This window comes from Procambarus clarkii, unplaced genomic scaffold (genome assembly GCF_040958095.1).
Source record: "Procambarus clarkii isolate CNS0578487 unplaced genomic scaffold, FALCON_Pclarkii_2.0 HiC_scaffold_109, whole genome shotgun sequence".
Classification (NCBI taxonomy): domain Eukaryota; kingdom Metazoa; phylum Arthropoda; class Malacostraca; order Decapoda; family Cambaridae; genus Procambarus; species Procambarus clarkii.
In genome coordinates this window covers 474,519-498,843 of record NW_027189142.1, presented here as the reverse complement: position 1 = coordinate 498,843, position 24,325 = coordinate 474,519, and the positions used below count along the sequence as shown (strand labels likewise).

At 44.3% G+C, this 24,325-nt stretch overlaps 2 non-coding genes across 2 annotated transcripts; both read right to left on the bottom strand.

Annotated features, from left to right (window-relative positions):
- Positions 1-8,014: 8,014 nt before the first annotated feature.
- LOC138360404 (5S ribosomal RNA) lies at positions 8,015-8,133 on the bottom strand. Its single transcript, XR_011226352.1, has one exon. It is a non-coding gene; the product is annotated as a 5S ribosomal RNA (ribosomal RNA).
- Positions 8,134-16,175: 8,042 nt separating this feature from the next.
- Positions 16,176-16,294, bottom strand: LOC138360403 (5S ribosomal RNA). Its single transcript, XR_011226351.1, has one exon. It is a non-coding gene; the product is annotated as a 5S ribosomal RNA (ribosomal RNA).
- Between the last annotated feature and the right edge of the window lie 8,031 nt (positions 16,295-24,325).

The window sequence follows — 24,325 nt, the reverse complement described above, 5'->3', positions numbered from 1 at the left end:
ATGAGACTGCCTACACATTGTGGCTAATAACCAACTCTTTTAAGTCATCGCGGCAGGATACGGACCTGCTTGTGGTGTCTTAATGGTAATTGTATCCTAACATATTTTTGTCTCCTTGGCATGGATATTTAACATCGTTTATTCAGTCTTGGGTTTATGTTCTTTCGCCATTTACAGACATTTTACATCTACCTACTTCCTCAGCCTGCCCTGCCAATTTCTAATGAATTTGTGGATTTTCTTTTGTAATACAAACATGTGTGTGCTCATCTGCTCTTCAGTTTTTATGATATTTGTCTCATCTGTCCTGCTTTATGATACTTTTACAAAGAACATGAACAAATGCTTCTATTTTAGAGAAGATATGGGATCCAGGTTTCGGAGCCGTAAAACCAACCGTCGTGATTGGTGGACGAGTTGCCAGGTTGCAGCTTCTGTACCGTGCCGGCACATAAATAGGTTCGGCTCAAGCGGCGGCAGCATCATTCCCCCGTGACTGTCTGAGCGTCTCTCATCACCTTGGTTATCTCATCATCATCATGGTAGAAGCAAAGCCTACCAAGAAGGCTGCGGCTGCTGCTGCTGTGGTGGCCACCACCAGGAAACCTCGCGTCCAGGTTGCTCACCCGAAAACTAGTCAAATGGTTCTAGCCGCGGTCGCAGCACTCAAAGACCGTAAGGGCTCGTCTCTACAAGCAATCAAGAAGTACGTTGTTGCCAACAACAAAGTCGAGGCTGCCAAGATCGCCATTTACATCCGAAGATTTCTCAAGAAAGCAGTGGCTGACGGCATTCTTGTTCAGACCAAGGGAAGTGGAGCTAGTGGATCATTCAAGCTGGCCGTAGCAGAGAAGAGGGCCGTTCTAACTCCCAAGAAAGCCACCACAACCAAGAAACCATCTACAGCAGCAAAGAAGGCCGTGGTAACTCCCAAGAAAGCCGCCACAAGCAACAAACCACCTACAGCCTTGAAAAAGAAGCAGCAGCAGCAGCAGCTTGTTGTTGGGAACAAAAAGCCCAAAATAAAGAGAGCTTCAAAATCTCCCAAACCACCCAAGGCAAAGAAAGCTGTCAAGAAAACAACAAAGGCAAAATAAACGACGACATGCAAGCAGCATGAATACACATGACAATAAACATCCAGGCCTCCCCCCTCAGTGGAGGGGCCTCATATGATTCCAAAAAGAGTTTAGTTTTGTAGACAAATAAATCATTACTTTTGGGGTAGATTTACTCTGTATATTATATATATATATATATATATATATATATATATATATATATATATATATATATATATATATATATATATATTTATATATACACATGGGTGAGGTGATATGGTACCAAAGTTTTGGGTAAGGTGATTGACATTTACACAAGATAAAACACGAACCAATGGGAATAAAAACATAAGAATGGAAGTAACTGCAGAAGGCCTATTGGCCCATAACACAAGCACTTCCTCTTGATGCTTCTATATTGGTTCGGAGTCTTGAAGCTATAATATATATATATATATATATATATATATATATATATATATTATATATATATATATTATATATATATATATATATATATATATATATATGCACACAAAACTAAATAGTCTTGTTAGACAAATTGCCCCTATTAGAGGCAAGTTGACTAACAAGCCGAATGACTGCAATTGTTTTGAATTTGAGTTAAATCTAACATAGAAATGTAATCAAACCTAACCTAACCTATGCTAACCCAAGCTAAGCTAACCTAACCTAACCTAAGCTAACCCAAGCTAAGCTAACCTAACCTAACCTAACCTAACCTAACCTAACCTAAGCTAAGCTAACCTAACCTAACCTAACCCAGCAATTCATGATCTTAATATAATACTGTTAATTGGATAAACCAATTTGGAAAGAAATGTTCGAAAATAACAAAATTAACTGTGCTTGTTAGGAAAATTGGGCCTTGCATACTTGTCCCAATAGTGTGGTTCTCGCTTTTAGGTACGACATAAACGTATACCTAAGTTGAGAGAGAAAAAGATTCGCACTCAAACATGCATATCGATTGCCAGTCCTGAATTCTGGGTAGATATTCGTGTCCTCCCTTTTCATTTACCATCATTTGGATACTATCAAAACAGCTCTGAGAAGGATAAAATGAATAAAACGGGTAGCTCACTCATGTAAAAAGGAAGAGTTGGGAAAGATCTCTCTCTCTCTCTCTCTCTCTCTCTCTCTCTCTCTCTCTCTCTCCCCCTCACCCCCCCCCCCCCCACCAATGATCCTGCTCTGCTAGTATATAACGTAACAAACCTTCCCCCCCCCCCCCCCCCCTCCCCAATCAGAGTCCCTTTAAGCATGCGAGGATAAAAAATAGATTTCATAAGACCCAATGTGCTAGCTGATATCAAAACAATTTATGTTATCGTCTATTAAGCCCTTCAGTAAAAAAAGTATAGGGACCTAATTAGGTCCCGTTTTGAGGTGGTGGTGGGTGGAATCGATGGATTAGCCAAGCTCTTATCCGCCGAATCCGTAGAGGGTACGACCCTGGCGCTTCAGAGCGTACACCACGTCCATAGCAGTGACGGTCTTCCTCTTGGCGTGTTCCGTGTAGGTTACAGCATCACGGATGACGTTCTCGAGGAACACCTTCAGGACGCCACGGGTCTCTTCGTAGATGAGACCCGAAATACGCTTCACGCCGCCACGACGAGCTAAGCGACGAATAGCGGGCTTGGTGATGCCCTGGATGTTGTCACGTAGCACCTTACGATGACGCTTGGCGCCACCCTTTCCGAGTCCCTTGCCTCCCTTGCCGCGTCCAGTCATGGTGTTGAAGTTGTGTGAATCGAATTGACGAATGCCCGCACGATTTCCCGACTATATCCCATCAAGCGGACGTACTAGTAGCATTGCAACTCCTGCCTGCCCTTACTTTACGCTTGTGGTCGAGTAGACACGGCTTTCTCACAACGCTTTCAAAACTGCAGTTGCCTACTCGTCTGTTTCACGTCCCTGTGAAATGACTTTTGCACAAATCCAAAAATAGAGCAAAATCAGCGATAATAGTGATTGAGGTGAGCCGCCTGTTGGCTGCAGCCAGAGGAAGGAGGGGAGGGGCAACGGGGTGACGTAGGCGAGTCGAGCAGCCAATGGCGCTCGAGCAAGCGCCTCGAGACGGCGTATATAAGCAAAAATTTTTCGGCGCCGGCCATCACAAACCACAGTTGTTCACCATGGCTCGCACCAAGCAGACTGCTCGCAAGTCCACGGGAGGCAAGGCTCCTCGTAAGCAGCTGGCCACCAAGGCAGCACGCAAGTCTGCTCCTGCCACAGGGGGTGTGAAGAAGCCTCACCGTTACAGGCCCGGAACGGTCGCCCTGCGTGAGATCCGTCGTTACCAGAAGAGCACCGAGTTGCTCATCAGGAAACTTCCCTTCCAGCGTCTGGTGCGCGAGATTGCCCAGGACTTCAAGACCGATCTTCGCTTCCAGTCGTCTGCCGTCATGGCTTTACAGGAGGCATCCGAGGCTTACCTGGTCGGTCTCTTCGAGGACACTAACCTCTGTGCCATCCACGCCAAGCGTGTCACCATCATGCCAAAGGACATTCAGCTTGCTCGCCGTATCCGTGGAGAGCGTGCATAAGCTAAATCGACCACCCTAGTATACACCAAACTCGGCCCTTCTCAGGGCCAAAATATCCTTCTAAGGAGATTTCAGACATTCCTAGCATCAGTCATATGAATTAACCTTCATCTACACATATAATAAATAAATAAATAAACAAATACACTAATTTAGGTGTCATACATACACGTGATATCAATAAATCAAGTCATTTGTAGTACAACCTGTTCTCTTACAAACAAAACGCCGTCGCTTTTCGCTCTTATGCACTGTCAAGGATCACCCACCCCCCCCCCCCCCCCCCAAAATAAAAATTGTCATACTGTACTAGAAATAAAAGCAGCTTGTATAAGTGACATACTGTCCAGTCCTGTTTTATTCTGTTTTCGGTCCTCTGGCTTAATCTGTTAAGTTAGGAGATGACATTTTAAATTAACCGTTTTCTTGACATTTTCAAACCTAAGAGGGTGGCCTGCATAGTAATCCTAATGTGGAACATAACAATGAATCTCTAATCTCTAGAAAAAAAAAAGATACCGAGTGCTTATATGTGTTGAGAGAGAGAGAAGAGAGAGAGAGAGAGAGAGAGAGAGAGAGAGAGAGAGAGAGAGAGAGAGAGAGAGAGAGAGAGAGAGAGAGAGAGAGAGACACAGACAGACAGACAGACAGACAAGACAGAGACAGACAAGACAGAGACAGACAGACAGACAGACAGACAGAGACTGAGAGAGAGAAACACACACAGACAGTTTCATAAATATTCTCATTTTATAGCTATTTGCTTTCAGTGACAGAGGTTTTTGTTATAATAGTATTGGTGTCTAACACTCACAATCTCTTTAGAAATTAAAGTGTGGCTCCAATGGAGCCGAGTTTGTTGGTTTGAGGCCAAGCCACCACCACAGGGCAGTAAGTAAGCCGTTTACTTGGAGGAGGTGTACTTGGTGACGGCCTTAGTGCCCTCAGAGACGGCGTGCTTGGCCAGTTCTCCGGGCAACAGGAGCCTTACAGCCGTCTGGATCTCCCGACTGGTAATGGTGGAACGCTTGTTGTAGTGGGCCAGGCGAGAAGCCTCGGCGGCGATGCGCTCGAAGATGTCGTTCACGAACGAGTTCATGATCGACATGGCTTTGGAAGAGATACCAGTGTCGGGGTGGACCTGCTTCAGCACTTTGTAGATGTAGATGCTGTAGCTCTCCTTCCTCCTGCGCTTCTTTTTCTTATCGCCCTTGGCAATGGCCTTCTGGGCCTTTCCGGCCTTCTTGGCAGCCTTTCCAGATGCCTTGGGTGGCATGATGATGCTCGTGCTGGCTGGCGTTGCGATACAATAATGAACTTTTGCGCGAGGCGAGCTTTCCTTTTATATCCCGCTCGCGACTCAGCTCAGAGCGGGTCGCGTGGCGGAGCGCGCTGATTGGTCAGTGGCGGGCTCCCTTGATCCTGAGCGGGGTATATAACACGAAGCTCGATCTGCGGGGCGGCATAAAACACCACAAACCCACAACAGCAGCAGCAATGTCAGGACGCGGCAAGGGAGGCAAAGTGAAGGGCAAGTCAAAGTCTCGCTCCAGCAGGGCCGGACTTCAGTTCCCCGTGGGCAGAATTCACCGTCTGCTGCGTAAGGGCAACTACGCCGAACGCGTCGGTGCTGGCGCTCCTGTCTACCTGGCAGCCGTCATGGAATACCTCGCTGCCGAAGTTCTGGAGCTCGCCGGTAATGCCGCACGTGACAACAAGAAGACCCGTATCATCCCACGTCACTTGCAGTTGGCCATCCGCAACGACGAAGAACTCAACAAACTTCTGTCTGGCGTAACCATTGCACAGGGAGGTGTTCTTCCAAACATTCAGGCAGTTCTTTTGCCAAAGAAGACAGAGAAGAAGTAAGCACTTCTGCCACCCACCACGACAAATACCATAACCAGGCTCCATCCGGAGCCACACACACTTTAATAGAGAGATTCAAGTAGACAATCAACTTTCAAACATTAATAATAACATTTATATTGATTTCATTTGGAATGTGTACATAACAAACAAACAAAACAAAATTATAGGGGATATTCAGCATCACTTGGAATATTAACCAATCATATAAATCCAATATATATTTTATATTTTACTTTAAGCGAGGAATTCATATTATATTAATTTTTAATCATACAAATGAACAAAAGCAATTCTTCACTAGACGTAATGAATGAATAAATGATCAAGGTTTTAATGTGTTTCATGAATATATATATATATATATATATATATATATATATATATATATATATATATATATATATATATATATATATATATATATATATATATATATATAATATAATATATTATAATACTTGTGAACCAGAATATGTTTGAGCAGCAGCGATCGTGCCTGCCATTGGCCGAAGTGCAACAATTCAAATAATTTAAAGGGCCTGCTCGGGTATATAAGAGAGGCTGGGAGACTGGGGCCGGTGGTGGGTGATGGGTGATGAGTGATGGTGTGGTGTGGTATGGTGTTGTTAAGAGTTGATTTACGGCCAGCCAGCCAGCTGCAGCCAAGGCAGGGCAGGGCAGGGCAAGGCAAGGCAAGGCAAGGCAAGGCAAGGCAAGGCAAGGCAATAACAGGACAGGACAGGCAAGGCAAGGCAAGGCAAGGCAAGGCAAGCAGGCGGGCGGGCGGGCGGGCGGGCGGGCGGGCGGCAGGCAGGCAGGCAGCAGCCAGCCAGCCAGCCAGCCAGCCAGCCAGCCAGCCAGCCAGCCAGCCAGCCAGCCAGCCAGCCAGCCAGCCACCAGCAGGCAGGCAGCAGGCAGGCAGGCAGGCAGGCAGGCAGGCAGCCAGCCAGCCAGCCAGCCAGCCAGCCAGCCAGCCAGCCAGCCACTCCCACTTTGTATTTATATGCATTCAATTTATATTCAAACATTATATATGTTAAGGGCCTAGTTTTAGTGTTTATTTTAAAAATGACAAACATCGAGTCGTTTTACCAGTCCTTTAGCGTTAACGGTGATGCATTTTAAAACTGAACAGAAATCACCTTTTCTGGATATATCAAATATCGAATCCGCTTAATGTGCCTACAATTCAATCATTCAAAAAATACATAATTTACATCATGCCTTTTCATAGAACAGACAATAAGATTTGAGACAATAAGAACTTTACTTTTATAACTAAAGTTGCACAATTATACCAACTCTATGGTGGCTGGGTGGTAAGGTGTGTGGCTGGTATTTTGGAAGTCGCGAGTTCAAACGACCCAATGGGAATAATACTTTTTTTTTTTTGCCATACAATCTTCCTAATACTATTATGTAGGTTTGTGTGTGTGTTTTTTTATTCATTCTTTGGTTTTATAGATGACATACATATTGACTCCTTTTACCGGTCCTTAATTAGGCTCTGGGGAAGCAATGGTGGTGGTGGTGGTGGTGGTGCATTTAAAACTAAACCAAAAATCACCAGTTCTGGACGCGTCAAATATCATATCCGCTTAATGTGTCTACAACCTAATTACTTAAAACTACACTATTTAATTCATTCATATCATGTGCATATTGGTCATTATGCTCATACAACCGACATCAAAATTTATTTTCATTATTAGAATCATACATTTCATCAAGTAATACAGATACAAAGAGATTTTCTTTCTGAGAAGACCGTTAGTATTGGCTTGCAGGCAGGCAGGCAGGCAGGCATTTGAGGGTTATTATTTCGCCTGTTGATTGGGGGGAGGGTTGATGTGTTAGGGGGTTTTCGGTTAGATGTGGTGGTGGTGATTGGTGGTGATTGGTGGTGATTGGTGGTGATTGGTGGTGATTGGTGGTGGTGGTGGTGGTAGTAGGTGGGAGTTGGGGGGGGGGGGGGGGGGGAGGGAAGGGGAGGGGAATGATGGTCTGTGGATTCGTTCTCCGTACCCTTTACATATAAGCAAAAATATGCCTTCTTGTGGGTATAGAAACATTAACACAAATTATATCAGTAACTGATATTGTAGCCTTTTAAACAGAAAAGATTTGTACATACAAATACTTTTTAATTATCATTTATTTGTGGAAATGGCATTTACGTCATTAAATTGATACCTCAGCATCAAGCTTGTGTCCTGCAGCAGTGGTCCAGTGGTAAAGTGTATATAAGTGATGCGTATTCTTGGAGTTGCGAGTTCAAACCCGGATTAAGCTATATATATATACAACATGTTTTGTTTTGGTTGTTTGTTTTTGTATAAAGCCTCACACAATATCTATATTAAGCGAGTTTGTTTTAAACATGACATACATATTAATTCATTTTACCAGGCCTTATTCCACACAACTCCGTGAATTTCCCGTGGAGCCAGCCATTCAAACAAAAACAAACGAAACAAAACAAAACAAAACAAAAAACATTATTGCCAACAGCATTTGGTGTTCCCAGGCGGTCACCCATCCAAGTACTAACCAAACCCAACGTTGCTTAACTTCGCTGATCGGACGAGAAGCGGTGTTCTCAACGTGGTATGGCCGTTGGCATGAGACTGCCTACACATTGTGGCTAATAACCAACTCTTTTAAGTCATCGCGGCAGGATACGGACCTGCTTGTGGTGTCTTAATGGTAATTGTATCCTAACATATTTTTGTCTCCTTGGCATGGATATTTAACATCGTTTATTCAGTCTTGGGTTTATGTTCTTTCGCCATTTACAGACATTTTACATCTACCTACTTCCTCAGCCTGCCCTGCCAATTTCTAATGAATTTGTGGATTTTCTTTTGTAATACAAACATGTGTGTGCTCATCTGCTCTTCAGTTTTTATGATATTTGTCTCATCTGTCCTGCTTTATGATACTTTTACAAAGAACATGAACAAATGCTTCTATTTTAGAGAAGATATGGGATCCAGGTTTCGGAGCCGTAAAACCAACCGTCGTGATTGGTGGACGAGTTGCCAGGTTGCAGCTTCTGTACCGTGCCGGCACATAAATAGGTTCGGCTCAAGCGGCGGCAGCATCATTCCCCCGTGACTGTCTGAGCGTCTCTCATCACCTTGGTTATCTCATCATCATCATGGTAGAAGCAAAGCCTACCAAGAAGGCTGCGGCTGCTGCTGCTGTGGTGGCCACCACCAGGAAACCTCGCGTCCAGGTTGCTCACCCGAAAACTAGTCAAATGGTTCTAGCCGCGGTCGCAGCACTCAAAGACCGTAAGGGCTCGTCTCTACAAGCAATCAAGAAGTACGTTGTTGCCAACAACAAAGTCGAGGCTGCCAAGATCGCCATTTACATCCGAAGATTTCTCAAGAAAGCAGTGGCTGACGGCATTCTTGTTCAGACCAAGGGAAGTGGAGCTAGTGGATCATTCAAGCTGGCCGTAGCAGAGAAGAGGGCCGTTCTAACTCCCAAGAAAGCCACCACAACCAAGAAACCATCTACAGCAGCAAAGAAGGCCGTGGTAACTCCCAAGAAAGCCGCCACAAGCAACAAACCACCTACAGCCTTGAAAAAGAAGCAGCAGCAGCAGCAGCTTGTTGTTGGGAACAAAAAGCCCAAAATAAAGAGAGCTTCAAAATCTCCCAAACCACCCAAGGCAAAGAAAGCTGTCAAGAAAACAACAAAGGCAAAATAAACGACGACATGCAAGCAGCATGAATACACATGACAATAAACATCCAGGCCTCCCCCCTCAGTGGAGGGGCCTCATATGATTCCAAAAAGAGTTTAGTTTTGTAGACAAATAAATCATTACTTTTGGGGTAGATTTACTCTGTATATTATATATATATATATATATATATATATATATATATATATATATATATATATATATATATATATATATATATATTTATATACACATGGGTGAGGTGATATGGTACCAAAGTTTTGGGTAAGGTGATTGACATTTACACAAGATAAAACACGAACCAATGGGAATAAAAACATAAGAATGGAAGTAACTGCAGAAGGCCTATTGGCCCATAACACAAGCACTTCCTCTTGATGCTTCTATATTGGTTCGGAGTCTTGAAGCTATAATATATATATATATATATATATATATATATATATATATATATATATATATATATATTATATATATATATATATATATATATATATATATGCACACAAAACTAAATAGTCTTGTTAGACAAATTGCCCCTATTAGAGGCAAGTTGACTAACAAGCCGAATGACTGCAATTGTTTTGAATTTGAGTTAAATCTAACATAGAAATGTAATCAAACCTAACCTAACCTATGCTAACCCAAGCTAAGCTAACCTAACCTAACCTAAGCTAACCCAAGCTAAGCTAACCTAACCTAACCTAACCTAACCTAACCTAACCTAAGCTAAGCTAACCTAACCTAACCTAACCCAGCAATTCATGATCTTAATATAATACTGTTAATTGGATAAACCAATTTGGAAAGAAATGTTCGAAAATAACAAAATTAACTGTGCTTGTTAGGAAAATTGGGCCTTGCATACTTGTCCCAATAGTGTGGTTCTCGCTTTTAGGTACGACATAAACGTATACCTAAGTTGAGAGAGAAAAAGATTCGCACTCAAACATGCATATCGATTGCCAGTCCTGAATTCTGGGTAGATATTCGTGTCCTCCCTTTTCATTTACCATCATTTGGATACTATCAAAACAGCTCTGAGAAGGATAAAATGAATAAAACGGGTAGCTCACTCATGTAAAAAGGAAGAGTTGGGAAAGATCTCTCTCTCTCTCTCTCTCTCTCTCTCTCTCTCTCTCTCTCCCCCTCCCCCCCCCCCCCCCCCACCAATGATCCTGCTCTGCTAGTATATAACGTAACAAACCTTCCCCCCCCCCCCCCTCCCTCCCCAATCAGAGTCCCTTTAAGCATGCGAGGATAAAAAATAGATTTCATAAGACCCAATGTGCTAGCTGATATCAAAACAATTTATGTTATCGTCTATTAAGCCCTTCAGTAAAAAAAGTATAGGGACCTAATTAGGTCCCGTTTTGAGGTGGTGGTGGGTGGAATCGATGGATTAGCCAAGCTCTTATCCGCCGAATCCGTAGAGGGTACGACCCTGGCGCTTCAGAGCGTACACCACGTCCATAGCAGTGACGGTCTTCCTCTTGGCGTGTTCCGTGTAGGTTACAGCATCACGGATGACGTTCTCGAGGAACACCTTCAGGACGCCACGGGTCTCTTCGTAGATGAGACCCGAAATACGCTTCACGCCGCCACGACGAGCTAAGCGACGAATAGCGGGCTTGGTGATGCCCTGGATGTTGTCACGTAGCACCTTACGATGACGCTTGGCGCCACCCTTTCCGAGTCCCTTGCCTCCCTTGCCGCGTCCAGTCATGGTGTTGAAGTTGTGTGAATCGAATTGACGAATGCCCGCACGATTTCCCGACTATATCCCATCAAGCGGACGTACTAGTAGCATTGCAACTCCTGCCTGCCCTTACTTTACGCTTGTGGTCGAGTAGACACGGCTTTCTCACAACGCTTTCAAAACTGCAGTTGCCTACTCGTCTGTTTCACGTCCCTGTGAAATGACTTTTGCACAAATCCAAAAAATAGAGCAAAATCAGCGATAATAGTGATTGAGGTGAGCCGCCTGTTGGCTGCAGCCAGAGGAAGGAGGGGAGGGGCAACGGGGTGACGTAGGCGAGTCGAGCAGCCAATGGCGCTCGAGCAAGCGCCTCGAGACGGCGTATATAAGCAAAAATTTTTCGGCGCCGGCCATCACAAACCACAGTTGTTCACCATGGCTCGCACCAAGCAGACTGCTCGCAAGTCCACGGGAGGCAAGGCTCCTCGTAAGCAGCTGGCCACCAAGGCAGCACGCAAGTCTGCTCCTGCCACAGGGGGTGTGAAGAAGCCTCACCGTTACAGGCCCGGAACGGTCGCCCTGCGTGAGATCCGTCGTTACCAGAAGAGCACCGAGTTGCTCATCAGGAAACTTCCCTTCCAGCGTCTGGTGCGCGAGATTGCCCAGGACTTCAAGACCGATCTTCGCTTCCAGTCGTCTGCCGTCATGGCTTTACAGGAGGCATCCGAGGCTTACCTGGTCGGTCTCTTCGAGGACACTAACCTCTGTGCCATCCACGCCAAGCGTGTCACCATCATGCCAAAGGACATTCAGCTTGCTCGCCGTATCCGTGGAGAGCGTGCATAAGCTAAATCGACCACCCTAGTATACACCAAACTCGGCCCTTCTCAGGGCCAAAATATCCTTCTAAGGAGATTTCAGACATTCCTAGCATCAGTCATATGAATTAACCTTCATCTACACATATAATAAATAAATAAATAAATAAACAAATACACTAATTTAGGTGTCATACATACACGTGATATCAATAAATCAAGTCATTTGTAGTACAACCTGTTCTCTTACAAACAAAACGCCGTCGCTTTTCGCTCTTATGCACTGTCAAGGATCACCCACCCCCCCCCCCCCCCCCCAAAATAAAAATTGTCATACTGTACTAGAAATAAAAGCAGCTTGTATAAGTGACATACTGTCCAGTCCTGTTTTATTCTGTTTTCGGTCCTCTGGCTTAATCTGTTAAGTTAGGAGATGACATTTTAAATTAACCGTTTTCTTGACATTTTCAAACCTAAGAGGGTGGCCTGCATAGTAATCCTAATGTGGAACATAACAATGAATCTCTAATCTCTAGAAAAAAAAAAAGATACCGAGTGCTTATATGTGTTGAGAGAGAGAGAGAGAGAGAGAGAGAGAGAGAGAGAGAGAGAGAGAGAGAGAGAGAGAGAGAGAGAGAGAGAGAGAGAGAGAGAGAGAGAGAGAGACACAGACAGACAGACAGACAGACAAGACAGAGACAGACAAGACAGAGACAGACAGACAGACAGACAGACAGAGACTGAGAGAGAGAAACACACACAGACAGTTTCATAAATATTCTCATTTTATAGCTATTTGCTTTCAGTGACAGAGGTTTTTGTTATAATAGTATTGGTGTCTAACACTCACAATCTCTTTAGAAATTAAAGTGTGGCTCCAATGGAGCCGAGTTTGTTGGTTTGAGGCCAAGCCACCACCACAGGGCAGTAAGTAAGCCGTTTACTTGGAGGAGGTGTACTTGGTGACGGCCTTAGTGCCCTCAGAGACGGCGTGCTTGGCCAGTTCTCCGGGCAACAGGAGCCTTACAGCCGTCTGGATCTCCCGACTGGTAATGGTGGAACGCTTGTTGTAGTGGGCCAGGCGAGAAGCCTCGGCGGCGATGCGCTCGAAGATGTCGTTCACGAACGAGTTCATGATCGACATGGCTTTGGAAGAGATACCAGTGTCGGGGTGGACCTGCTTCAGCACTTTGTAGATGTAGATGCTGTAGCTCTCCTTCCTCCTGCGCTTCTTTTTCTTATCGCCCTTGGCAATGGCCTTCTGGGCCTTTCCGGCCTTCTTGGCAGCCTTTCCAGATGCCTTGGGTGGCATGATGATGCTCGTGCTGGCTGGCGTTGCGATACAATAATGAACTTTTGCGCGAGGCGAGCTTTCCTTTTATATCCCGCTCGCGACTCAGCTCAGAGCGGGTCGCGTGGCGGAGCGCGCTGATTGGTCAGTGGCGGGCTCCCTTGATCCTGAGCGGGGTATATAACACGAAGCTCGATCTGCGGGGCGGCATAAAACACCACAAACCCACAACAGCAGCAGCAATGTCAGGACGCGGCAAGGGAGGCAAAGTGAAGGGCAAGTCAAAGTCTCGCTCCAGCAGGGCCGGACTTCAGTTCCCCGTGGGCAGAATTCACCGTCTGCTGCGTAAGGGCAACTACGCCGAACGCGTCGGTGCTGGCGCTCCTGTCTACCTGGCAGCCGTCATGGAATACCTCGCTGCCGAAGTTCTGGAGCTCGCCGGTAATGCCGCACGTGACAACAAGAAGACCCGTATCATCCCACGTCACTTGCAGTTGGCCATCCGCAACGACGAAGAACTCAACAAACTTCTGTCTGGCGTAACCATTGCACAGGGAGGTGTTCTTCCAAACATTCAGGCAGTTCTTTTGCCAAAGAAGACAGAGAAGAAGTAAGCACTTCTGCCACCCACCACGACAAATACCATAACCAGGCTCCATCCGGAGCCACACACACTTTAATAGAGAGATTCAAGTAGACAATCAACTTTCAAACATTAATAATAACATTTATATTGATTTCATTTGGAATGTGTACATAACAAACAAACAAAACAAAATTATAGGGGATATTCAGCATCACTTGGAATATTAACCAATCATATAAATCCAATATATATTTTATATTTTACTTTAAGCGAGGAATTCATATTATATTAATTTTTAATCATACAAATGAACAAAAGCAATTCTTCACTAGACGTAATGAATGAATAAATGATCAAGGTTTTAATGTGTTTCATGAATATATATATATATATATATATATATATATATATATATATATATAATATATATATATATATAATATATATATATATATATATATAATATAATATAATATAATATATTATAATACTTGTGAACCAGAATATGTTTGAGCAGCAGCGATCGTGCCTGCCATTGGCCGAAGTGCAACAATTCAAATAATTTAAAGGGCCTGCTCGGGTATATAAGAGAGGCTGGGAGACTGGGGCCGGTGGTGGGTGATGGGTGATGAGTGATGGTGTGGTGTGGTATGGTGTTGTTAAGAGTTGATTTACGGCCAGCCAGCCAGCTGCAGCCAAGGCAGGGCAGGGCAGGGCAAGGCAAGGCAAGGCAAGGCAAGGCAAGGCAAGGCAAGGCAATAACAGGACAGGACAGGCAAGGCAAGGCAAGGCAAGGCAAGGCAAGCAGGCGGGCGGGCGGGCGGGCGGGCGGGCGGGCAGGCAGGCAGGCAGGCAGCAGCCAGCCAGCCAGCCAGCCAGCCAGCCCAGCCAGCCAGCCAGCCAGCCAGCCAGCCAGCCAGCCAGCCAGCCAGGCCAGGCAGGCAGGCAGGCAGGCAGGCAGGCAGGCAGGCAGGCAGGCAGCCAGCCAGCCAGCCAGCCAGCCAGCCAGCCAGCCAGCCAGCCAGCCACTCCCACTTTGTATTTATATGCATTCAATTTATATTCAAACATTATATATGTTAAGGGCCTAGTTTTAGTGTTTATTTTAAAAATGACAAACATCGAGTCGTTTTACCAGTCCTTTAGCGTTAACGGTGATGCATTTTAAAACTGAACAGAAATCACCTTTTCTGGATATATCAAATATCGAATCCGCTTAATGTGCCTACAATTCAATCATTCAAAAAATACATAATTTACATCATGCCTTTTCATAGAACAGACAATAAGATTTGAGACAATAAGAACTTTACTTTTATAACTAAAGTTGCACAATTATACCAACTCTATGGTGGCTGGGTGGTAAGGTGTGTGGCTGGTATTTTGGAAGTCGCGAGTTCAAACGACCCAATGGGAATAATACTTTTTTTTTTTTGCCATACAATCTTCCTAATACTATTATGTAGGTTTGTGTGTGTGTTTTTTTATTCATTCTTTGGTTTTATAGATGACATACATATTGACTCCTTTTACCGGTCCTTAATTAGGCTCTGGGGAAGCAATGGTGGTGGTGGTGGTGGTGGTGCATTTAAAACTAAACCAAAAATCACCAGTTCTGGACGCGTCAAATATCATATCCGCTTAATGTGTCTACAACCTAATTACTTAAAACTACACTATTTAATTCATTCATATCATGTGCATATTGGTCATTATGCTCATACAACCGACATCAAAATTTATTTTCATTATTAGAATCATACATTTCATCAAGTAATACAGATACAAAGAGATTTTCTTTCTGAGAAGACCGTTAGTATTGGCTTGCAGGCAGGCAGGCAGGCAGGCATTTGAGGGTTATTATTTCGCCTGTTGATTGGGGGGAGGGTTGATGTGTTAGGGGGTTTTCGGTTAGATGTGGTGGTGGTGATTGGTGGTGATTGGTGGTGATTGGTGGTGATTGGTGGTGATTGGTGGTGGTGGTGGTGGTGGTAGTAGGTGGGAGTTGGGGGGGGGGGGGGGGGGGGGGGGGGAGGGAAGGGGAGGGGAATGATGGTCTGTGGATTCGTTCTCCGTACCCTTTACATATAAGCAAAAATATGCCTTCTTGTGGGTATAGAAACATTAACACAAATTATATCAGTAACTGATATTGTAGCCTTTTAAACAGAAAAGATTTGTACATACAAATACTTTTTAATTATCATTTATTTGTGGAAATGGCATTTACGTCATTAAATTGATACCTCAGCATCAAGCTTGTGTCCTGCAGCAGTGGTCCAGTGGTAAAGTGTATATAAGTGATGCGTATTCTTGGAGTTGCGAGTTCAAACCCGGATTAAGCTATATATATATACAACATGTTTTGTTTTGGTTGTTTGTTTTTGTATAAAGCCTCACACAATATCTATATTAAGCGAGTTTGTTTTAAACATGACATACATATTAATTCATTTTACCAGGCCTTATTCCACACAACTCCGTGAATTTCCCGTGGAGCCAGCCATTCAAACAAAAACAAACGAAACAAAACAAAACAAAACAAAAACATTATTGCCAACAGCATTTGGTGTTCCCAGGCGGTCACCCATCCAAGTACTAACCAAACCCAACGTTGCTTAACTTCGCTGATCGGACGAGAAGCGGTGTTCTCAACGTGGTATGGCCGTTGGCATGAGACTGCCTACACATTGTGGCTAATAACCAACTCTTTTAAGTCATCGCGGCAGGATACGGACCTGCTTGTGGTGTCTTAATGGTAATTGTATCCTAACATATTTTTGTCTCCTTGGCATGGATATTTAACATCGTTTATTCAGTCTTGGGTTTATGTTCTTTCGCCATTTACAGACATTTTACATCTACCTACTTCCTCAGCCTGCCCTGCCAATTTCTAATGAATTTGTGGATTTTCTTTTGTAATACAAACATGTGTGTGCTCATCTGCTCTTCAGTTTTTATGATATTTGTCTCATCTGTCCTGCTTTATGATACTTTTACAAAGAACATGAACAAATGCTTCTATTTTAGAGAAGATATGGGATCCAGGTTTCGGAGCCGTAAAACCAACCGTCGTGATTGGTGGACGAGTTGCCAGGTTGCAGCTTCTGTACCGTGCCGGCACATAAATAGGTTCGGCTCAAGCGGCGGCAGCATCATTCCCCCGTGACTGTCTGAGCGTCTCTCATCACCTTGGTTATCTCATCATCATCATGGTAGAAGCAAAGCCTACCAAGAAGGCTGCGGCTGCTGCTGCTGTGGTGGCCACCACCAGGAAACCTCGCGTCCAGGTTGCTCACCCGAAAACTAGTCAAATGGTTCTAGCCGCGGTCGCAGCACTCAAAGACCGTAAGGGCTCGTCTCTACAAGCAATCAAGAAGTACGTTGTTGCCAACAACAAAGTCGAGGCTGCCAAGATCGCCATTTACATCCGAAGATTTCTCAAGAAAGCAGTGGCTGACGGCATTCTTGTTCAGACCAAGGGAAGTGGAGCTAGTGGATCATTCAAGCTGGCCGTAGCAGAGAAGAGGGCCGTTCTAACTCCCAAGAAAGCCACCACAACCAAGAAACCATCTACAGCAGCAAAGAAGGCCGTGGTAACTCCCAAGAAAGCCGCCACAAGCAACAAACCACCTACAGCCTTGAAAAAGAAGCAGCAGCAGCAGCAGCTTGTTGTTGGGAACAAAAAGCCCAAAATAAAGAGAGCTTCAAAATCTCCCAAACCACCCAAGGCAAAGAAAGCTGTCAAGAAAACAACAAAGGCAAAATAAACGACGACATGCAAGCAGCATGAATACACATGACAATAAACATCCAGGCCTCCCCCCTCAGTGGAGGGGCCTCATATGATTCCAAAAAGAGTTTAGTTTTGTAGACAAATAAATCATTACTTTTGGGGTAGATTTACTCTGTATATTATATTATATATATATATATATATATATATATATATATATATATATATATATTATATATATATTATTTTATATACACATGGGTGAGGTGATATGGTACCAAAGTTTTGGGTAAGGTGATTGACATTTACACAAGATAAAACACGAACCAATGGGAATAAAAACATAAGAATGGAAGTAACTGCAGAAGGCCTATTGGCCCATAACACAAGCACTTCCTCTTGATGCTTCTATATTGGTTCGGAGTCTTGAAGCTATAATATATATATATATATATATATATATATATATATATATATATATATATATATATATATATATATATATATATATATATATATATATATATATATATGCACACAAAACTAAATAGTCTTGTTAGACAAATTGCCCCTATTAGAGGCAAGTTGACTAACAAGCCGAATGACTGCAATTGTTTTGAATTTGAGTTAAATCTAACATAGAAATGTAATCAAACCTAACCTAACCTATGCTAACCCAAGCTAAGCTAACCTAACCTAACCTAAGCTAACCCAAGCTAAGCTAACCTAACCTAACCTAACCTAACCTAACCTAACCTAAGCTAAGCTAACCTAACCTAACCTAACCCAGCAATTCATGATCTTAATATAATACTGTTAATTGGATAAACCAATTTGGAAAGAAATGTTCGAAAATAACAAAATTAACTGTGCTTGTTAGGAAAATTGGGCCTTGCATACTTGTCCCAATAGTGTGGTTCTCGCTTTTAGGTACGACATAAACGTATACCTAAGTTGAGAGAGAAAAAGATTCGCACTCAAACATGCATATCGATTGCCAGTCCTGAATTCTGGGTAGATATTCGTGTCCTCCCTTTTCATTTACCATCATTTGGATACTATCAAAACAGCTCTGAGAAGGATAAAATGAATAAAACGGGTAGCTCACTCATGTAAAAAGGAAGAGTTGGGAAAGATCTCTCTCTCTCTCTCTCTCTCTCTCTCTCTCTCTCTCTCCCCCTCCCCCCCCCCCCCCCCCACCAATGATCCTGCTCTGCTAGTATATAACGTAACAAACCTTCCCCCCCCCCCCCCCCTCCCTCCCCAATCAGAGTCCCTTTAAGCATGCGAGGATAAAAAATAGATTTCATAAGACCCAATGTGCTAGCTGATATCAAAACAATTTATGTTATCGTCTATTAAGCCCTTCAGTAAAAAAAGTATAGGGACCTAATTAGGTCCCGTTTTGAGGTGGTGGTGGGTGGAATCGATGGATTAGCCAAGCTCTTATCCGCCGAATCCGTAGAGGGTACGACCCTGGCGCTTCAGAGCGTACACCACGTCCATAGCAGTGACGGTCTTCCTCTTGGCGTGTTCCGTGTAGGTTACAGCATCACGGATGACGTTCTCGAGGAACACCTTCAGGACGCCACGGGTCTCTTCGTAGATGAGACCCGAAATACGCTTCACGCCGCCACGACGAGCTAAGCGACGAATAGCGGGCTTGGTGATGCCCTGGATGTTGTCACGTAGCACCTTACGATGACGCTTGGCGCCACCCTTTCCGAGTCCCTTGCCTCCCTTGCCGCGTCCAGTCATGGTGTTGAAGTTGTGTGAATCGAATTGACGAATGCCCGCACGATTTCCCGACTATATCCCATCAAGCGGACGTACTAGTAGCATTGCAACTCCTGCCTGCCCTTACTTTACGCTTGTGGTCGAGTAGACACGGCTTTCTCACAACGCTTTCAAAACTGCAGTTGCCTACTCGTCTGTTTCACGTCCCTGTGAAATGACTTTTGCACAAATCCAAAAAATAGAGCAAAATCAGCGATAATAGTGATTGAGGTGAGCCGCCTGTTGGCTGCAGCCAGAGGAAGGAGGGGAGGGGCAACGGGGTGACGTAGGCGAGTCGAGCAGCCAATGGCGCTCGAGCAAGCGCCTCGAGACGGCGTATATAAGCAAAAATTTTTCGGCGCCGGCCATCACAAACCACAGTTGTTCACCATGGCTCGCACCAAGCAGACTGCTCGCAAGTCCACGGGAGGCAAGGCTCCTCGTAAGCAGCTGGCCACCAAGGCAGCACGCAAGTCTGCTCCTGCCACAGGGGGTGTGAAGAAGCCTCACCGTTACAGGCCCGGAACGGTCGCCCTGCGTGAGATCCGTCGTTACCAGAAGAGCACCGAGTTGCTCATCAGGAAACTTCCCTTCCAGCGTCTGGTGCGCGAGATTGCCCAGGACTTCAAGACCGATCTTCGCTTCCAGTCGTCTGCCGTCATGGCTTTACAGGAGGCATCCGAGGCTTACCTGGTCGGTCTCTTCGAGGACACTAACCTCTGTGCCATCCACGCCAAGCGTGTCACCATCATGCCAAAGGACATTCAGCTTGCTCGCCGTATCCGTGGAGAGCGTGCATAAGCTAAATCGACCACCCTAGTATACACCAAACTCGGCCCTTCTCAGGGCCAAAATATCCTTCTAAGGAGATTTCAGACATTCCTAGCATCAGTCATATGAATTAACCTTCATCTACACATATAATAAATAAATAAATAAATAAACAAATACACTAATTTAGGTGTCATACATACACGTGATATCAATAAATCAAGTCATTTGTAGTACAACCTGTTCTCTTACAAACAAAACGCCGTCGCTTTTCGCTCTTATGCACTGTCAAGGATCACCCACCCCCCCCCCCCCCCCCCAAAATAAAAATTGTCATACTGTACTAGAAATAAAAGCAGCTTGTATAAGTGACATACTGTCCAGTCCTGTTTTATTCTGTTTTCGGTCCTCTGGCTTAATCTGTTAAGTTAGGAGATGACATTTTAAATTAACCGTTTTCTTGACATTTTCAAACCTAAGAGGGTGGCCTGCATAGTAATCCTAATGTGGAACATAACAATGAATCTCTAATCTCTAGAAAAAAAAAAAGATACCGAGTGCTTATATGTGTTGAGAGAGAGAGAGAGAGAGAGAGAGAGAGAGAGAGAGAGAGAGAGAGAGAGAGAGAGAGAGAGAGAGAGAAGAGAGAGAGAGAGAGAGAGAGAGACACAGACAGACAGACAGACAGACAAGACAGAGACAGACAAGACAGAGACAGACAGACAGACAGACAGACAGAGACTGAGAGAGAGAAACACACACAGACAGTTTCATAAATATTCTCATTTTATAGCTATTTGCTTTCAGTGACAGAGGTTTTTGTTATAATAGTATTGGTGTCTAACACTCACAATCTCTTTAGAAATTAAAGTGTGGCTCCAATGGAGCCGAGTTTGTTGGTTTGAGGCCAAGCCACCACCACAGGGCAGTAAGTAAGCCGTTTACTTGGAGGAGGTGTACTTGGTGACGGCCTTAGTGCCCTCAGAGACGGCGTGCTTGGCCAGTTCTCCGGGCAACAGGAGCCTTACAGCCGTCTGGATCTCCCGACTGGTAATGGTGGAACGCTTGTTGTAGTGGGCCAGGCGAGAAGCCTCGGCGGCGATGCGCTCGAAGATGTCGTTCACGAACGAGTTCATGATCGACATGGCTTTGGAAGAGATACCAGTGTCGGGGTGGACCTGCTTCAGCACTTTGTAGATGTAGATGCTGTAGCTCTCCTTCCTCCTGCGCTTCTTTTTCTTATCGCCCTTGGCAATGGCCTTCTGGGCCTTTCCGGCCTTCTTGGCAGCCTTTCCAGATGCCTTGGGTGGCATGATGATGCTCGTGCTGGCTGGCGTTGCGATACAATAATGAACTTTTGCGCGAGGCGAGCTTTCCTTTTATATCCCGCTCGCGACTCAGCTCAGAGCGGGTCGCGTGGCGGAGCGCGCTGATTGGTCAGTGGCGGGCTCCCTTGATCCTGAGCGGGGTATATAACACGAAGCTCGATCTGCGGGGCGGCATAAAACACCACAAACCCACAACAGCAGCAGCAATGTCAGGACGCGGCAAGGGAGGCAAAGTGAAGGGCAAGTCAAAGTCTCGCTCCAGCAGGGCCGGACTTCAGTTCCCCGTGGGCAGAATTCACCGTCTGCTGCGTAAGGGCAACTACGCCGAACGCGTCGGTGCTGGCGCTCCTGTCTACCTGGCAGCCGTCATGGAATACCTCGCTGCCGAAGTTCTGGAGCTCGCCGGTAATGCCGCACGTGACAACAAGAAGACCCGTATCATCCCACGTCACTTGCAGTTGGCCATCCGCAACGACGAAGAACTCAACAAACTTCTGTCTGGCGTAACCATTGCACAGGGAGGTGTTCTTCCAAACATTCAGGCAGTTCTTTTGCCAAAGAAGACAGAGAAGAAGTAAGCACTTCTGCCACCCACCACGACAAATACCATAACCAGGCTCCATCCGGAGCCACACACACTTTAATAGAGAGATTCAAGTAGACAATCAACTTTCAAACATTAATAATAACATTTATATTGATTTCATTTGGAATGTGTACATAACAAACAAACAAAACAAAATTATAGGGGATATTCAGCATCACTTGGAATATTAACCAATCATATAAATCCAATATATATTTTATATTTTACTTTAAGCGAGGAATTCATATTATATTAATTTTTAATCATACAAATGAACAAAAGCAATTCTTCACTAGACGTAATGAATGAATAAATGATCAAGGTTTTAATGTGTTTCATGAATATATATATATATATATATATATATATATATATATATATATATATATATATATATATATATATATATATATATATATATATATATATATAATATAATATAATATATTATAATACTTGTGAACCAGAATATGTTTGAGCAGCAGCGATCGTGCCTGCCATTGGCCGAAGTGCAACAATTCAAATAATTTAAAGGGCCTGCTCGGGTATATAAGAGAGGCTGGGAGACTGGGGCCGGTGGTGGGTGATGGGTGATGAGTGATGGTGTGGTGTGGTATGGTGTTGTTAAGAGTTGATTTACGGCCAGCCAGCCAGCTGCAGCCAAGGCAGGGCAGGGCAGGGCAAGGCAAGGCAAGGCAGCAAGGCAAGGCAAAGGCAAGGCAATAACAGGACAGGACAGGCAAGGCAAGGCAAGGCAAGGCAAGGCAAGCAGCGGCGGCGGCGGGCGGGCGGGCGGGCGGGCGGGCAGGCAGGCAGGCAGGCAGCCAGCCAGCCAGCCAGCCAGCCAGCCAGCCAGCCAGCCAGCCAGCCAGCCAGCCAGCCAGCCAGCCAGCCAGCCAGGCAGGCAGGCAGGCAGGCAGGCAGGCAGGCAGGCAGCAGCCAGCCAGCCAGCCAGCCAGCCAGCCAGCCAGCCACCAGCCACTCCCACTTTGTATTTATATGCATTCAATTTATATTCAAACATTATATATGTTAAGGGCCTAGTTTTAGTGTTTATTTTAAAAATGACAAACATCGAGTCGTTTTACCAGTCCTTTAGCGTTAACGGTGATGCATTTTAAAACTGAACAGAAATCACCTTTTCTGGATATATCAAATATCGAATCCGCTTAATGTGCCTACAATTCAATCATTCAAAAAATACATAATTTACATCATGCCTTTTCATAGAACAGACAATAAGATTTGAGACAATAAGAACTTTACTTTTATAACTAAAGTTGCACAATTATACCAACTCTATGGTGGCTGGGTGGTAAGGTGTGTGGCTGGTATTTTGGAAGTCGCGAGTTCAAACGACCCAATGGGAATAATACTTTTTTTTTTTTGCCATACAATCTTCCTAATACTATTATGTAGGTTTGTGTGTGTGTTTTTTTATTCATTCTTTGGTTTTATAGATGACATACATATTGACTCCTTTTACCGGTCCTTAATTAGGCTCTGGGGAAGCAATGGTGGTGGTGGTGGTGGTGGTGCATTTAAAACTAAACCAAAAATCACCAGTTCTGGACGCGTCAAATATCATATCCGCTTAATGTGTCTACAACCTAATTACTTAAAACTACACTATTTAATTCATTCATATCATGTGCATATTGGTCATTATGCTCATACAACCGACATCAAAATTTATTTTCATTATTAGAATCATACATTTCATCAAGTAATACAGATACAAAGAGATTTTCTTTCTGAGAAGACCGTTAGTATTGGCTTGCCAGGCAGGCAGGCAGGCAGGCATTTGAGGGTTATTATTTCGCCTGTTGATTGGGGGGAGGGTTGATGTGTTAGGGGGTTTTCGGTTAGATGTGGTGGTGGTGATTGGTGGTGATTGGTGGTGATTGGTGGTGATTGGTGGTGATTGGTGGTGGTGGTGGTGGTGGTAGTAGGTGGGAGTTGGGGGGGGGGGGGGGGGGGGGGGGGAGGGAAGGGGAGGGAATGATGGTCTGTGGATTCGTTCTCCGTACCCTTTACATATAAGCAAAAATATGCCTTCTTGTGGGTATAGAAACATTAACACAAATTATATCAGTAACTGATATTGTAGCCTTTTAAACAGAAAAGATTTGTACATACAAATACTTTTTAATTATCATTTATTTGTGGAAATGGCATTTACGTCATTAAATTGATACCTCAGCATCAAGCTTGTGTCCTGCAGCAGTGGTCCAGTGGTAAAGTGTATATAAGTGATGCGTATTCTTGGAGTTGCGAGTTCAAACCCGGATTAAGCTATATATATATACAACATGTTTTGTTTTGGTTGTTTGTTTTTGTATAAAGCCTCACACAATATCTATATTAAGCGAGTTTGTTTTAAACATGACATACATATTAATTCATTTTACCAGGCCTTATTCCACACAACTCCGTGAATTTCCCGTGGAGCCAGCCATTCAAACAAAAACAAACGAAACAAAACAAAACAAAACAAAAAACATTAT